Source organism: Poecilia latipinna, unplaced genomic scaffold (genome assembly GCF_001443285.1).
Source record: "Poecilia latipinna isolate Pla-1442-1.1 unplaced genomic scaffold, P_latipinna-1.0 Scaffold180, whole genome shotgun sequence".
NCBI lineage: Eukaryota > Metazoa > Chordata > Actinopteri > Cyprinodontiformes > Poeciliidae > Poecilia > Poecilia latipinna.
Window position 1 is genome coordinate 683,609 of NW_015112796.1, and position 10,841 is coordinate 694,449.

At 38.5% G+C, this 10,841-nt stretch overlaps 1 protein-coding gene across 4 annotated transcripts in view; it reads left to right on the plus strand.

Annotated features, from left to right (window-relative positions):
- LOC106946209 (axin-2-like) overlaps window positions 1-10,841 on the plus strand; it is a 109,107-nt gene that overhangs the window by 36,913 nt on the left and 61,353 nt on the right. For all 4 annotated transcript variants that reach the window (XM_015030401.1, XM_015030407.1, XM_015030400.1 and 1 more), the window contains exons 3-4: window positions 7,196-7,373; window positions 7,580-7,626. The gene's annotated coding sequence lies outside the window, so the exon portion shown is untranslated. The remainder of the gene's footprint in view (window positions 1-7,195; window positions 7,374-7,579; window positions 7,627-10,841) is intronic.

A 10,841-nucleotide genomic window follows, 5' to 3' on the forward strand; every position in this document is an offset into this window, starting at 1 on the left:
GAGACCGAGACAAGACCGAGACCAAATGCGGTCGAGTCCGAGACGAGACCAAGACCAATTTCGAGTACCACAACACTGCATTCTGGTGTCTCATGGGTTAACCTGGGTCGATTACCAAAGCAAATTATGTTTATCCTCCCTATTTTCTTTTTATATTATTGTGTAAGTCTTTTCTAGTTAAAAAGAAAGAGTACATTATGAATTATGAAGTAATAAATGTAGTCAAATTATTAATGTTCAGTATTTTTTTTGGCATTTTTTAAAGTTTTTGCTGAATGAAAAGATTACACACTTCTGTACATGAATGTAGCAGATGTAAAGTCTGACAGTTGAACAAAATTAACAAAGGGAATGTAAACTAATTGAATTAGAATGAAATGAAAAAGAAAATACAACTTAAATAAAATAAGAAAAGTGAAATGAAAATGAAAAATTTAAATGAAAAAAAAAAAACAACTAAAGTTTCGACCCAATCCTTAAGTTTAAGCTTCAATAACACGGCATTGTTTTTCAAGACAGAATTAGACTTTCCCTGTGTGGGGCCTGTGTTGTTCCCATTAAGCATGGAATGACTTTCTGTGGGTAGATTAATGATTTGAACATCAGTTTGTAGAAACCGAGTTAAAATCTTGTTGGAGAGTTGAGAACAGACATTTTAAAGTCGATGTCTGCTGCCGCCTTGAAAACTACTCCAACCACAGAAACTCATTGCTGTTCAAGTCAACACTAAAATGTATTTACATTGCTGTTCGTTTAACATTAAAAGCATTTGTTGGAGTATATGCTCCACTTCATTTGAACCGCTCGTTGAGGAACCTTAAATGGACACAGTACCACTCCGATGGAAAAGTAAGACGGCTTAAAAATGAGCTGGAGCTGAATAAGGTTGACTTGAAGTTTTATGTCTTGTTTTTTTTTTGTGCTGTGTCAGAACTAATGGTTTTGTGGTAATTCCAATAAAAAACCATCCAGTGTCCAGATGATGTTTTGAAATTCTAGAAGGGATTGATGATTTGCAGCGGGTGAGCTGCTGATCTGAAGCTGCTGTTTATTGTTGACTCTATGCCAAGTTAATCTAGTTCTGGATTTTTATTCTGAGATTGTTTGCTTCTACATCACTGGTTTATAGTTAAGGCACTGCTCATCTACGTAGAAGATCCATCACTGTTGACTTTTAGTAATATAACAAATCAACTCCAATTAATTATGGGAAGACATTAAAGTTGTATACAGTTGATCTTGCTTAACAATAAGTGTCAATACTCGCTGTTGTTGTTACTTAAAAGAACAACATTTTAACTAAGCTAGGCCGATTGTCATACAAATTTAAAGTACAGTAAATGCTGGTAAAAACATGACTGATTACTCTGATTCCTATTAATTGATTACTCTTAAATTGTGCTTAGGTATGAGTGTGTCTATGAAGACGCTAGATGATGATTATCTTGATGCAACAGGTATTGGTCAAAAATCCCTCTTTCTATTTGCACCAACCTTGTAAAACATCATTGGAGAAGACATTTCATTCAAACCTACAAGTTCTGGCCTTGGCTGCGTGTTGCTGCAGTTGTTAGCTCTGGTGCCTTGCAGCAATAAGTTGGAATCCTGCATCGATTCTCTCCAGGTACTCCTGCTTCTTCCCATAATCCCAAAACATGTTTGGTCAGTTTTTTTTTGTTTGTTTTTTTTTTCTAAATTTGCATGAGTAATAAGTCTGCGTGTGGTTACAAATTTTACATCAACAGACAAGAAAAACGTCTAATGGTTGCACTGAAACAATTGAGAACTCTAGTAAAAGGAATGTATGTGAAATGCAGTTCTTCTGCTTTTTTTTATTTAATACAGGCAGATTTTTTTTTCTGCAGTTCCATCTACTGTTTAAAATGAGAACTGCTGTCGGTGTCGTGTGCCTGAAGCAGCAGTTTTTAAAGATAAAATCATTCATCTTGGTGATAGAACTGACTTTAAAAAAAAAGGACGTTTGAGCAAAACCTCAACTTAATTGTGTTCAAATTAAAGGTTTGATTTTCTTCAAACTTTTTCGAAGTGAGATTTTGCTTTTGCAACAAAAGATTCATTTGTTTTGACAATATTTAAACATTTCTACCAGAAACTCGAATATTTTGTTTGAATCTACTGAAAATAAGAAACTAAGTATCACTGTAAAAACTTGCTTCACTCCTCTCACTTTTCTGATAAATGGACATTGGGGTGAGTGATATTTTATTGCAACATTTTGTGGTGTTATTGTGATAATAGATAGGAACTATTTATTACTTCTTTTTTGTAAGTAACTATTTGGCTGTGACTGCATGGCACAGTAATCATAGCTCCACCAACACAAATACTGCTCTTGAAAACCATATCCATTTTGTGAAATGCTTCTTTAGGACACCAGTCACATAAAAACTAAGTAACTGCATTTAATTATGTTTTCAAATGTAATTAAATGCAGTCGCTCTCATTGAAAAAACTGGAAAAAAACAGTAAAAACAAACAAACAAAAAAATATTAGGACAGTTTAACTGGAAATTTATCATGACAACGATAGATGAAAATACTTATGACAAAAATTTATAATAAAAGATGAGACAAATGCCCACCCCTAACAGGACCAGTGGTCTAATTGGTTTCAGTCTAAGATATTAACACCCAGCAAATCATTTCGGTTTACTATTCTGGACCCATGGTGCTGCGCTCTGAGCTCGAAGAAAGACGCCTTTTTGGGAGATCTGGGACGATCTGACTGAAATTTGGCAGCAGGGTCTCCACAGGTTCTGTGGAGACATCAGCTTTTCTTTTACTTGCAGTGGTGATCCAAACAGGAGATGACAGACCAGCATTGTGTGCAGCAGGAGATTGCGGGCAGGTTGTGCTCTGTGTGCGCTTGGCTTTTACCATGACGGTATGCCTCTAAAGATAATTTGATGATCTCTGTGTTTTGCTGCCAGGAAGCCCCACTACCTCCCCCACAGCTTCCTCCCTCTTCCGATTCCTGTACTGGTGTGGCAACTTATTAATTTGTGTCAGTCGGTTTTCCTGCCATTCAGAGATACTACCAAATCACATTATATTTGTCATGGGTTAGGTGTATGGGCAACGCACCTCCTAACAGAAGAAAAGGAAAAAAAAAATGGATTAAACATCACCTCTGGATATGGGAGGTTGAAGAGTTTGTGTGAATTTGTATCCTATGAATCTTAAATGGGGAACACAGGAGACAATCGGTGTCTTCTCTGTTTTAAAGATACTTCAGAAAGGTTGGCCTCTACTTTTTTTTTTAGAATTACAAGTGAGGAAAAACTGTTGTGGTGGCTCAGATGGACATTGCATATGGCACCAAACTAAAATAAACAATGATTTCGAAGAACCACAATACTACATTTGCGCTCATTAGTGCGTGTGTGTGTGTGTGTGTGTGGGAGGGGGGGTGTTGTTTGCGTGGCAGAGGATTTAAAGCTGTCACTTTGTAATTACCTCAGCAAATACAGGCTTGGAGAGAGTTGACTGATGTCTAGCAGTAGGACAACCCTGGGAGAAAATAAGAAGTGACAAGCCACATAACAGCGTGGGACGTAAATAACTTTTAGCCCCTTCCCTCTCTCTCTCTCTCTCTCTCTCTCTCTCTCTCTTTTCCTGGATGATTCTTCAAGGATTTAAAAGAATGAGTTGGGGAGAGCCGAGCTGAAATGAGAGAATATCCCTTGCTTTCATCTTTAGACGACATCCTCTCTCACTTGCTTTGATGAAAGCCTTTGGTTTTTTGGGGGGGGATTTATCCTCTTACATTAGATGTATGAGGTGTAGCTTGCGTGCTCCGGTTTGTGCTCGAATCACACACACACGCATTCACATGCGTTGTTATGATGCCTGGCACTCACCTATCTGCGTTTCCTCACCAGAAGGTGCGTAGGTGGCATGGGAAGTTGGGCTTTGTGTGCCTGAGCTCAAGTTGTAGGAGGGCTTTATTTTCATCAGAGCTGTCGCCCGATCCGCTGCCTGATGTGAACTCACTGTCGCTTTGACAGATTCTGTCAAAGATTTACAGTAGATGAAGACAAAAAAAACCCATGCATCAATTTATTCATTATGTATTTTTTAACTATGGATTGTCGTTTTATAATTGTCAGGTGATTAATCAAAACCTGAGAGACGCCACAAAATATTGTACATATCATCACCTTCTTAAAAATAATGGCCCAAGTCAAAAGAAAAACTATTTGGCCATCGTTTTTCGAAAGCTGGTCCTACAGAGTGTGGCGTACAGCTACATGGCAAAGACAACACAACACACATAGACACTTTTCACTTATGTACACCCAGATGGTAAATCTAAGAAAACCTGTTGAGTTGAGAGAAACCAAACATGACCGGCAATTTTAACAGAAAAACAAACAAACGATACAAAGCACGTTTCTAATGTTAACCTGACGTTCTGGTGTACCGGAGCAGTTGTTTTGTGTTCTGTGTTTCTGTTATCGCAATGACTGATTGGCTACACGTCACATTTAATACGCTGCATGCTGGTTTGTCAGTACATGTATTCAGGCTCGTTTGACACCAAACACGCTGGGATAATCAGCCAACATGATCCTACGTGTTGAATATTCCTGATTTAAGTTATGAATACCTTATAAGAGCCATCACAATAATCTGGGTGTCTCTAAGATGTCGAACAGTTTTTTATTTTATTTTTTATCATAAACTCATGTGATACATGTGTTTTTGTCTTCATCTTAATGCAAATCTTTGATAAGATTTGACATGGAAGAGTAGGGTTTATTCCTCTCTATTTCCATACTTACATTCTTTGTATTAGAAGCTTAGAAAAAATAATTACATACATTTGAATTATTTAACTAAAAGTTGTATGTTTGTACACTTAAAAAAAATGGGGCAAAAATTTCCTAAAAAGTTGAGATAATTACTGTTTGTAAAACCATAGAATTTTAAAATAAATGCTAGCCACATTTTCTCAAACTCTGATTTGCAATAAGAATGTGAAAACCATTTAGCTTAACATTTTTCTTTCACTGAAATAACTTGGGCAACCCTCCACGTTTTATTTCTGTTTGTTCCATAATCTCTCAGCAAAAAAAATCCAATGACGTTTGCAGTTGTAAAAAAGTGAAAAGTGACCAGGACACTGCATACATTTTCAGTCCTGGTCTGTTTCATAAAGAATTCATTGGTTTATTGTCTTTCTTTTTAATGAAATCTGTTCAGGTTGTTGCTGTGCATCGTGTGAGCTCAGCGTTAATCACCGTAAAGGCCTTTAAAAGCGAAGAGGGACCAGTGACACGTTTTCTATCATCTTCCGACCCCCAGCATGTACATATCCACACAGCCACACACTGATTTATATTATATCCTCTAAGCTTTATCAGTTTGCCTCGAGCTCTACACCACTCGTATCTTTCTCAAAATTTTTCCCCTCTCCTCTCCTCCTTCACTCCACCTGGCTACGGTCCAGCTATAGATTGTTAATTACGGTTTGTACGTGATGCACGGTCTTTCCTCCAAATACCGCAGCAGCGTTCTTTGGCAGACATCAAAGTGTCGGTGTTTCATTCCACGGGGATTAGTGATGGGAGTGTGATAATGCTCCTGCCTGCTAGGCGAATTAAACGCCCGTGGCTGGGTGCAGGTACCAAGAATCCAGTGAACGCACAATCACACTGGCGGTCATACACGGCGCATAAACCCAAACAATAGGAGGAAAAAAGAAAAGGCACAGGTTTGACAGATTCAAACATGTTGAAAACACAATGAGACCAGCAGCCTCATTCCAGCGAAATGCACAGTGATTAAACTGCGGACTAAACATCCAAGCAAACTCTGGTCCCTTTCATCTGATTCCTTTCAGAGAAAAAAAGCATAACATTAGTCAGTGTGTCCATAGAGAGAGTCACAGTACATTGACTGTCCTTCACTCATCTCTCATCTCTCCCCCCATGGCAAATTGGATTTTTAAACGGCTCGTTTTTTTTTCATCATTCCCCCGCACTCATAATTGACAGCAGTTTTCTTTCTCACTGTCCATTTTTCTTCTGCTTGTTTCTCTATGCCTGACCAGAAAACTTAATGAAAAAAAAAAGAACTGTTGAAAACATGAAAAAATATTTTTCAGAAGTCCAGTTTCTATAGCAACTCTCGCCATAATTCGCACAAAGGACAAATGACAAGTGTTTAAAGGACTGCGGGGCATTTTCATGTTCAGTTTTTTGGTATTTTTGTTGGTTTCTCGGCACACAAGTAGGTCCCGGGAGACGGGCAAGAAAACAGACATGAAAGGGAAAATAACGGCATCAGAAAGAGAGAGACAAAGGCAGTAGAAGCTCGTCCTTGGTGATCGATGCAGGCGCTGCTGTCTGTTCTTGTTTCTTTGTCCACAAGGACGAAGGCGGAAAGGAAGAGGCAAAGTGATGCATATGAGCATTGTTCAAAGACCTTCTACCACATACCTGATGAAACGCATGTCTTACAGTACTATTCACACTTTCTGCTCAGACACAGGCCTGGTGACATGAGGAAAGAAAACATGCAAACAGCTGAATCTCAATTTCCATGTTTACACAAGACCAGTTTCCTCGATATTTGGTAGCCTAACTCATTTTAATCAGGGTTTTTCTCAGTTTTGTAGCATGTTCGCGTGTGTTTGTATTATTAGTATCAAGGGCTTAAAGGACAACTTGTAGACAGACGGCTCAACAACGACAGAAAGTTGACCTTTATTTCTCCTTGTACACTGGTTTAACAGCCCATAGTGGCAACGGAAAGAAAGGCAAAGATAAGGGTGGCAACAACAAGGGGGAGACGAGGGAGTCTGAAAGAGATAGTGGAAGAAGTACGGGAGGACCAAGAAAACACAGCACTTAGAAAAAAGGTTAGCCTTAACAACAAACAAATATCTCTCTCCACCTGTAATCGCCTCCTGCAGGTCAGCCTCTGCCTTGCCTCGCTGCAATCCCCCTACTAACACCAAACCAAGCCATCAAACAGCTTCTTGTGTCTCCCCCCCACCCCTCCCTTTTTTCTGTTTACGCTCACACATGAGACCTTGATGTTTTCCCAATAATTGGCAGCAGAGGTTGACTTTTTCTTTCTCACCAACCTCTCCACCCCACCCCCCCCCCCCCCCCTTCTTTTTTCTGTTTATCTTTTTCTCTTTTTTCTGCTCTTCCTCTTCCTTTAGAGATGAATAGTTGGCCCAGGATCAAAGGCAGACTCCAGCCGGCCATTCTGACCACCACAAAGGGGCGTTGGGCGCTGGCGCGGGGCCAGGTGCTACACATGGTCACATGGGGACAAGCAGTGCAGATGGGCCCTGCAGAGGCCTTGTCGCCCTCCACCCCCACGCCTGCACACCAGAGGTCAGCAGCTAAAGTATCAGAGCGTGCGCTTCCTGTAAGGTGATCTTGTTGTGCAACTGATTCCCATTTGTTTCCTTCTGTTTTTTTTTTTTTTCATGTGCTTTTGTTTCTCTTAGCCTGTCTGCTTCCTGGTGCAATGTTTCTTCATACACATCTTGCAAGCTTTTCTTCTGTTACTACATTTTTATTTTTTTTTGCTTTTCCAGAGCACAGATCTGAGACTTGGGCCGCTTGTGGAACAGAACCAGCTGAGGTAAACAGTTTCCCCTCAAAGACAGACCAGTGTGTATAAATGTTAGAGAGAACCAGACTCTAGTTTAGTCGAACATTTCCCCCTGCCTTCAACAGTCCTTGTTCAAATATATAAACAGAGTCGCCGAGTCCAGTGTGGCTGGGGCCAATACAAATAAATTGATGCAAAGGACACAAGAAGGTGGTTAGATAAAACAAATGAACAAGTTGCTGAACTCCAAACATGTATGTAATTCCAGACTTGATTTTCAGCTCCTTCATCTAATGCGTTTGAAGAATTTCATTGACAGAGAGGCAGAGACCCGAGTGACTGAATCGATCTGGATTCTCGATTTCAGGGCAGCTTTTAGATCATTTAACATCCAGCCACATCTTTGCTGTTTTACCTTGTGTGAAATTTGGAACAACTACAATTTTTGAAGTAAAAATTAGAACCAACGCCTATGGTTTTTATACACCTGTCCTTTGATTTAGACATGTTTCGTATTACTTACAAAGTGGTTCCTTTTGGCATTTCTTTTATAGCTCTATGTACTTTTTGCAAGTACGGCACTTGTTTCAGTGGCAAAAGTGCGGTTCCTTTCATTATGCTGCTTGTTGTATCGCCACAAACACTAACAATAATGTATATTATTAGAGTTTTATATGGCTAAAGACAAGTAGTAGATGACAGTGAGATAGAATGACAAGCTAATGGAGAACTAAAGTTATTTTCAAAAGAGAAAGTTTGTCGGAGAACATAATTGCACAAACACCATAATGAAAACCAGTGAATACAGCAGAGGGTTTTAGATTGAGATGCAACCAACAGACCATTAGTTACTCTGGAGGAGCCACAGAAATCCACAACTTAAGTTGCTGTCAAAAGTTGGTTGTCAACTACATCAGTCATGCATTTATGTAAAAACCCACTGTTGAGAGAAAACCATAAAAATGCTTCCACAAGTCACATACGGCACACAGCAAATGTTAAAAATGCCGCTCTGCTAATAAGTAACTATAATACATTTATGACCAATATGAAATACAGGTCTAACACCACGCACATTACCATGAAACAAGATGGTGGTCGCATCATGCTGTGGGACAAGGAAGCTAGTCAAAGATAGACAAAGATAAATGCAGGGCGTTTTTGACAAAAAGCCTCTTAGAGGCTGTACAATATGATGAGGAAGTTTATCTTCCAGCGTTTACCATGAGCACACAGCTGTAGTCACAATAATGTTGTTTAGATCCATTCATTATAAAGTGAAATGATGGGCCGGAGTCCAGATTCTGTACAAGTGAGAATATATGTGTTGCAAGATTTGAAAGTCGATGTTCGACCATTCAGCCTGTCTGAGTTTGGATCATTTCTTTTGAAGAAAAGTAACTGAGAATGTGTGTTGAAGTGATTAGCTGGTGAAGACGTAACCTAAAAAGACTTACGATTGAAGCTAAATACAAATGCTTGACCCACTTTTCAGATTTTACTGACAAAACTTCACAATTTTGCACCACTTTCTGTTGGTCTATCCTATAAAAATCTCAATAAAATACATTGAAGTTTGCAAAATGAGAAAATGGAGAAAAGTATAATTTTTCAGCTTTTGGAAGAGAAAACCATGGAAACATGATGTCAAAGAGCAAACACGAGTTTTGTTTTTTGAATAAAAAGAGGCGGCAGCAGTCATTCTCCTTACGCTGCCTGTTGTCGTGCATAAATCTTCAGCTTTCAGCCACATGTTGAAGATTAGATGTACTCTTCAGCGAGATAAAAAAAACAGTCATCAAAATTCAGGCTGATTCCCTGCTGTTTAACAATTAATTAACTCCATCCACACCCTCTCCTTTGGGGCTGACTGGGGACTGATAACAAAACATTTGCAGTGCGAACTGTATCCATTTTAGTGAGGAATGATGCAACTACGTTCATGGGTTGAGAAGAATCAGAATAACAGGATGAGGTAACTTTGCATTAAATTTCTTTTAATGCGTCACAAATGTCGTTTCTGCCTTCAAAACACATCGCAAAAAATAAACTGACTGTTTCTCAAATATTCCTGTCATTAAAAATATCCATATGTGTTCCTGTACGCTCACAAAAACCAGATCTGGATCCCAAATTGGTTTTTGCTATCCCAAAAAAGAGAGTCTGTAAATCTCTATTTTTGGGAGATTTACAAACTTTGTTTAAAGTGCAATCTGGTAAGATATTATAATTTCCATTTTTTGCCCTTTGCCTTGATTAGTGGAGCCATGAAGTTATATTATCTTTTAATATTCAGAGTCTCCCTTTTTAGGATTTAAACAAATGGTTCTGAGAAGAACATGACTAGTGCTAGTAATATTACTTTTTATAGGTACATGTTTGAGTAAAATGATTTTTTTTTATTCTATGAACTACTGAAAACATGCCTCCAAAATTCCAAGCAAAAATTTTGTATCTACTTGCAGAAAAAAAAAAAAAAAGAAATGGCCAAAAAATAAAAATAAAAAAGATGCGGTGCTTTCAGACCTCAAATAATGCAAAGAAAACAGCTTCATATTCATATTCAACAATTGTTTTAACTCAGGAAGAGGTCAGAAATCGACATCACTTACTTGCAGTCAAAAATACAGAAACTGTTTCTCATGCTTTATGTGGAATTGGACTACATTTGATCCCGCTCTGGAATTTTGGTGATTTTTCTGCATTTATGCTGAGGTTGAGACATTTAAGTTGCTGCGTAGTTCCTGCTCCACTAATCTGGTGATGTGTAAAGACTTTTCAGAACATTTTCCTTTTACCTACCCTGCCACTTCATAATCATGCATTGTACTTTCATGAATTCCTGATCAGTCTTTGCTACGCCCATTAGCGCAACAATGGCTGTTTTTAAATCTGCTCGAGTTTGCTACGGTCTGTCCATTAAAACCCCAGTAAAACACATCCTAGTCTGTGGTAGGAACATGACATAATATGAAAAAGGGTCAAAAAATACATTGGCAACATATTCACTCTCTGTGTAATGGTAAAAGAGAGAGACCAAACAGCAACCATTCCTGTCAAATTTGTCTGACACAGTTTAAATTTAATACACCCTTCGCTCAAAGCATAGGTGATATGTTAAACAGTCTACCGGGGGTGAGACAGTAACTCCTCATAAACTCTTTAAACGACACCATGTACAAAAAAAAAAAAAAAAAAAAAAATTTTTTTAAAAGTAAAAAATTTCACTTAACAGTTTAGGTAAT